This window comes from Pseudophryne corroboree, chromosome 8 (genome assembly GCF_028390025.1).
Source record: "Pseudophryne corroboree isolate aPseCor3 chromosome 8, aPseCor3.hap2, whole genome shotgun sequence".
Taxonomy (NCBI): domain Eukaryota; kingdom Metazoa; phylum Chordata; class Amphibia; order Anura; family Myobatrachidae; genus Pseudophryne; species Pseudophryne corroboree.
The window spans coordinates 73,322,849-73,329,658 of record NC_086451.1 but is presented as its reverse complement, the minus strand read 5'-3'; the positions used below and the strand labels follow the sequence as shown (position 1 = coordinate 73,329,658).

The 6,810-nt window shown below is 49.4% G+C and overlaps 1 protein-coding gene across 3 annotated transcripts in view; it reads left to right on the top strand.

Moving 5' to 3' along the window:
- The first annotated feature begins 742 nt into the window (after positions 1–742).
- Positions 743–6,810, top strand: part of EEIG1 (estrogen-induced osteoclastogenesis regulator 1) — a 124,100-nt gene continuing 118,032 nt past the window's right edge. The window contains exon 1 of one of the 3 annotated variants that reach the window (XM_063936664.1): positions 743–902. The gene's annotated coding sequence lies outside the window, so the exon portion shown is untranslated. Of the gene's footprint in view, positions 911–6,810 lie in introns of all 3 variants that reach the window. The other 2 variants (XM_063936665.1, XM_063936666.1) reach the window with 2 other exon arrangements.

Below are 6,810 nucleotides of genomic sequence, written 5' to 3'. Positions count from 1 at the left end.
TAAACTTTTTCTAAGCAGCTCTTTAGGAGAGCCACCTAGATTGCACCCTTCTCGGCCGGGCACAAAAATCTAACTGGAGTCTGGAGGAGGGTCATGGGGGGAGGAGCCAGTGCACACCACCTGATCGGAAAAAGCTTTACTTTTTGTGCCCTGTCTCCTGCGGAGCCGCTATTCCCCATGGTCCTTTCAGGAACCCCAGCATCCACTAGGACGATAGAGAAATACAATGCTGCCAGCTCCTGAGCACTTACACCTAGGCGGTTGGTTCTAAATCCAAGTTGGGTAAGGGATCTCTGACGTCACCAGGGGAGGAGCCACGGCCGAACAGGGTACCCGAAATGTACGTTTCGCTTCGCTCGCCACCGGGTCACTAAAGGTAGTACCTGGTGGCGTGGATAATAGAGGAACTATCCCGCTGGCCTTGCTCCTCCCACTGGTTACGTGGCTCCTCCCCTGACGTCATAGGTTCTTTAGGCCACTTGGATCTAACATCTACCCCAGGCTGCCTCACTGTCCCTGTATCTGAGCACCCAAAACACAATCTCAGCTATTCAACTCATGTGTCCTCCAATCACAGGACTCACGTATCAATCTCTGGCCAATCAAATCCATTCCCCTTGTTACCAGCAAATGGTATATCGCCAATCTGTGCATGCCGCCAATCAGTGCGTGCATCTTATGGCCGCGTCACAGCATCTATCATTTCTGCGTAGAATTGGTATTCTGGAAGGTGAACAGTTGGCGGCACTTTACGTCTACTGCGTAGTTAGGAGGCTCTTTGCGCTGACAGTGGATGGTCCCGTGGCGTTTCTAACGCATATAGCGTAGCGGGATTGTTGTCAGGTCTGTGGCTGTGCTCTGCTGTGTGTGTGGTCAGAACACAAGAAGGCGACTGGAAGAAGGTAAGAAGGTAGGTGTAGCGCTGTCACCGGAGTAACACCTTGCTGGGACTCTGCATTCACTAGCGGGTGGGCTATAGTCACTGACCGTTATATACAGTGAGTGGTGAAGGTATACCTCCTGCACACATTGCACTCACTGACAGGTATATAGTGTGTGTGCACTGTGTGCAGTAACGGGAGAGGAAGGTGCATATACCTCCTGCACACATTGGATTACTGTCAGTTACTTAGTGAATGACTGTGCGCTACTAGCTGGAAGGTGCCAGGGTACATAGGGGTCTATTTACAAAGCCTTGGAGAGAGATACTTTTATCTCTCTCCATGGATTAGTAAATATACCCACAGTCCAGTGCATTCTAGGGTCACTAGTGTGTATATAGTGAGTGTATGAGCACTAGCTGGAAGGTGCAGGGGTACATAGGGGGTTATTCCGACCTGATCGCACTCTAGTTTTTTCCACTGCGATCAGGTCAAAACTCTGCAAAACTGCTCATGCGTATGCACCGCAGGCGCGTTGTACGGGTACAAAGCAGATTGTTGCTGAGCGATGGATTTAATGAAGAATCCATTAGCACAGCCGATCGCAAGGAGATTAACAGGAAGAGGGCGTTTGTGGGTGGCAACTGACCGTTTTCTGGGAGTGTTTGGAAAAAACGCAGCAGGCATGTCCAAGCGTTTGCAGGGCGGGTGTCTGACGTCAATTCCGGGACCAGACAGGCTGAAGTGATCGCAGCGGCTGAGTAAGTTCAAACCTACTCAAAAACTGCACAAAACTTTTTTTGTACCGCTCAGCTGCACAAGCGTTCGCACACTTGCAAAGCGAATATACACTCCCCCATAGGCAGCAACTATCTGATCGCAGCGCTGCAAAAAATAGCTAGCGAGCGATCAACTCGGAATGACACCCTTAGTCCGTTCCTCTGAACACTGGGGTCACTAATGAGTATATAGTGAGTGTATGTGCACTATCTGGAAGGTGCAGGTACATGGGGGGTCATTCCGAGTTGATTGCTCGCTTGCAGTTTTTAGCAGCCGTGCAAACGCTATGCCACCGCCCACTGGGGAGTGTATTTTAGCTTAGCAGAAGTACGAACGCATGTGCACCCGAGCTCTGCAAAACCAGATTGTGCAGATTCGGAGTAGCTCTGAACCTACTCAGCGCTTGCGATCACTTCAGCCAATTCGTGTCCGGATTTGACGTCATACACCCGCCCAGCCACGCCTGCGTTTTTTCAGACACTCCCTGAAAACGGTCAGTTGACACGCAGAAACGCCCCCTTCCTGTCAATCTTTTTGCGGCCGTCAGTGCGAAGGAAAACTTTGCTAGAACCTGTGCACAACCACAAAGAGTTTTGTACCCGTACAGTGCGCGTGCGCATTGCGGGGCATATGCATGCGCATAAATGCTGTTTTTTCACCTGTTCGCTGTGCTACGAAAATTGGCAGCGAGTGATCAAATCGGAATGACCCCCATGGTGAGTTCCTGTGCTCACTGGCATTACTAATGGGTATATAGTGAGTGTATACAGTATGCACTAGCTGGAAGGTACTGGTAAATGGTCAGTTCCTGTGCACACTGGAGTAGTTAATGGCCGTAGTCAGTGTTTGTATAGGAGTGTGGTAAAACTTTTTAGGGTATGTCACCAGTATGGCCCATTAGCCTTGACAGATTACAGTTTTTCTCGCACCCCCGTTAAAAAGTCCCTAGTTTGGACACCCAAACCGGGTCTTTGGATGCCTATTCAGGGTTTTTAGATGGGTTTAGCCGCTTTGCACGGCTAAACCCGAAGATGACAGGTGCCACAACTAGCAATGACTGTCTGATCGGAGCAAAAATTGTATAACTCTGATAGACGCCCATTGCTAAAGATGCCCAGCAGGGGGCGCAAAAACAGTTGAATCAGCCCCAGTGTTAAAGTTATGCTGCTGCACATGCATAACTGTGCGGCGATTGATTAGCAACGATAAACTCAATGAGGATTTATTCTATATGAGTGACAGTTATAGGTCCTACACACTGGCCGATCCGCCGCTGAGCTACCCGACGGCGGGTACGGAGGGGCAGTGACGGGGGGGAGTGAAGTTTCTTCACTCCCCCCATCACCCGGCTGCATTGAAGTGCAGGCAAATATGGACGAGATCGTCCATATTGGCCTGCATGTACAGCCGACGGGGGACCAGCGATGAACGAGCGCGGGGCCGCACATCGTTCATCGCTGGAGCCTCCACACTGCACGATATGAACGTTATCTCGTTTATATCGTGCAGTCATGTCGCCCAGTGTGTAGGGCCCATTAGTCTGCGTTTAACACAAGCTTGTAAGGACTGTTTTCTGGGTGTTACTAAGTCAGTCACTGCAAATTCATTTGCAGCTCTAAAGTCTCTAGGGTCTGAGGTCAAGTACACTTTAGGCGATATAACAGTTGCAAACGTAACTCATTCAGACATGGACGCAGCTGCGCGGTTGATTGCAGTGGCCGGTTCCAGGTAGTCTCTGCACGCGCACCGCCCATTGGCCCTCATTCCGAGTTGTTCGCTCGCTGCCGATTTTCGCAGCGATCAGGTATATAAACGGCAAAACTGCGCATGCGTACGGGCCGCAGTGCGCACGCGCGACGTACTTTCACACAAAAGTATGTAGTTTTACACAAGGTCTAGCGACTCTTTTCCGTCGCTCTGTTGATCGGTGAGTGATTGACAGGAAGTGGGAGTTTCTGGGTGGTAAGTGACTGTTTTCCGGGAGTGTGCTAAAAAACGCAGGCGTGTCAGGTGAAAACGCAGGCGTGCCTGGGGAAATGGAGGAGTGGCTGGCCGAACACAGGGCGTGTTTGTGACGTCAAAACAGGAACTAAACAGACTGAAGTGATCGCAGGGAAGGAGTAGGTCTGCAGCCACTCTGAAACTGCATGAAAAAATGTCAGCACTGTTCTGCTAACCTTTCGGTCGCACTTCTGCTAAGCTAATATACACTCCCAGAGGGCGGCGTCTTAGCGTTTGCACGGCTGCTAAAAGCAGCTAGCGAGCGAACAACTCGGAATGAGGGTCATTGTGCGCTGCCTTGCGCATTGTGTTGGGGGAGGGGGGCAGGGTGTACTGAACGGAGGCGTGTCGGGAGCGTTTTCGGGGCGGCTACGTGACATCACACACAGCCGCTCTGAAAAAACAATGGGCGCTGACCCCGCAGCCAGGCGTCAACCTTAGTTCTGAGGCGTCCACAATCTAGTTGTGGACACATTGGAGGGCGGCCTTGTACTGTTATGGGTGACCCCCAGCATGTGCAGAGGTGAACGCTGATCTGGCTGCGTATGCAGCGATCTGCATTCATCTCTGAATAACCCCCTGAGTGCACCTCTGAACTAGGCCTTGTGTTCAGGTATACATTTCCTATATAATAAAAGGTTAATGTTGCTCCTTACAGTTATGGGGGGTATTTGGGTGTTTTGCATGCTAGCTGCCACTAGATGGCGCCCAGTGGGGCAATTCAAATACTGCTCTGTTTGGGTGCACACAGCTGCCGGCACTAACATTGCCGGCACTAACATTACTGTTATGTTGTTAGTAACTAGTTTTTTTTATACATGTCTATATAGCATATCCACTTATTATTTATTATTATTATCATCATCATCATCATCATCATCATTAATTTATATGGCGCATCGCCCAATTACAGAGTAAACAAATAAGCAAAACGTGAAGACAGTGACTTACAGTTCAATACAATATAGGACAAGTACAGGGTATATAAACATAGCTGCATCAGTAAACAGCACTGAAATAAGTATCGGGGTGGCAGAAAACCAAAGGATTTGGTGCCATCAGAGGGAGTATTGAAAAGAAGATAGGTTAAATAAGAGACGCAAAAGTACATGAGGGAAGAGGACCCTGCTCGTGAGAGCTCACATTCTAAAGGGGAGGGGCACACAGACGGGGTGGCACAGAAGGGGTAGTGAGCGTGGGCCACAGAAGGCATAGGATGAGATTTGGCTGGGTTTGGTGAAGAAGTGGGTCTTGAGAGCACGTTTGAAGTTTTCTAGAGAGGTGGAGAGTCTGAGGGGGAAAAAGGGAGCAGCATGTGCAAAATCTTGGAGGTAGGAGTGGGAGGAAGTAATCAGAAGGCAGGAGAGGTGGCGCGCATTAGCAGAGTAAAGAGGATGGGCGGGAGTGTAAAGGGAGATAAGGTCAGAGATGAAACTGGGAGAGGAGTGGGTGAGGGATTTTAAAGTGAGTGTGAGAAGCTTGAAATGGATTCTGAAGGGGAACGGGAGCCAGTGAAGGGCTAGTAAGAGAGGGGAGGTGGATGTAGTGCGTTTGGTGAGGAAGATGATCCAGCCAGCAGCATTGAGGATAGACTGGAGTGGAGAGATGTATGTGTTAGGGATGCCAGTCAGGAGGAGATTACAGTAGTCCAATCTGGAGATAACAAGTGAGTGGATAAGGGTCTTAGTGGCATCCTGGGTGAAAAAGGGTCTGATCCTGGGAATATTTTTGAGATAAAAATGAAAAGTTTGTGAGAGGTGCTGAATGTGTGGTTTGAAGGAGAGAGTGGACTCAAGGATTACTCCAAGACGGCGCACTTGGGGGCTAGAGGAGATAATAGTGCCATCTATAGATAATGAAATTGAGAGAGGTGAGGTTGTGCGGGAGGGTGGGAAGATGATCAGCTCAGTCTTAGACATGTTAAGTTTAAGAAAGGGCTGGGACATCCAAGAAGAGATAGCAGAGAGACAGTTGGAGACATGAGTGAAGAGAGCAGGAGAGAGGTCCGGAGTGGAAAGGTAGATTTGAGTATCATCAGCATAGAGATGATATTGTAAGTCAAAAGAGCTAATGAGTTCTCCTAGTGAGGATGTATAGAGAGAGAAAAGGAGAGGACCAAGAACAGAGCCTTGGGGGACACCTACAGTTAGTGGAAGTGAGGGGGGGGGGGGGGGGGGGAAGTGGCGCCATGAGAGGAGACAGAGAAGGAAGGGTCAGAGAGGTAGGAGGACAGCCAGGAGAGGGCAGTATCACGTGAAGGATTTGCAGAAGGAGAGGGTGGTCCACAGTGTCAATAGCAGCAGAGAGAACAAGGAGAATAAGCAAAGAGTAGTGACCCTTGGATTTAGCAGATAGGAGGTCATTGCAGACTTTTGTGAGGGCAGTTTCAGTGGAGTGCTGAGGATGGAAGCCAGACTGGAATGGTTCAAGTAGTCAGTGGGAGGATAGAAAGACAGTGTGGCGGTTATAGACAATCTGCTCAAGGAGTGTGGAGGCAAAAGGAAGGAGAGAGATGGGTTGATAGTTGAAGAGAGTTTGTGGATTAAGGGTAGATATTTTAAGAATAGGCGAGGCGAGTTCATGCTTGAAGGCAGAGGGGACAGTGCCTGATGAGAGGGAGAGATTGAGGAGGTGGGCAAGATGGGAGCAGGCAGAGAGAGAGAGAGAGAGAGAGGTAGCGGAGGAGGCGGGAGGGGATAGGGTCAAGTGGGGAGGTGGAGGGGGTGACGAACGGATGAGGGCCATGACTTCCTCACCAGATACATTTGAGAAAGATATTACAGTTGGTAAGAGGGTTGGAGAGGGATAGGAGGTGGCTGGTTGCTGATTTTTTTGGTGGGATACGATGTCCTGACATATGTAGTCAATTTTGGATGTTTAGTAACTGGCAAAGTCAAGAGCAGAAAGTGAGGGGGTGGAAGACGAGGTGGGTTGGGCAGAGGAGGGAGTTGAGAGTGGCAACTTGTGAGTTTGCGTGGTTTTCCACCAACTGTGCCCTGGTATTTCGGTGACAGCATAGAAGAATATTTATAAACTATAAATGCTATATCTGCGTGTCATACATACATAGTAACATAGTAACATAGTATCTGAGGTTGAAAAAAGACAATTGTCCATCGAGTTCAACCTATTTGTGGTGTCCTCTGCA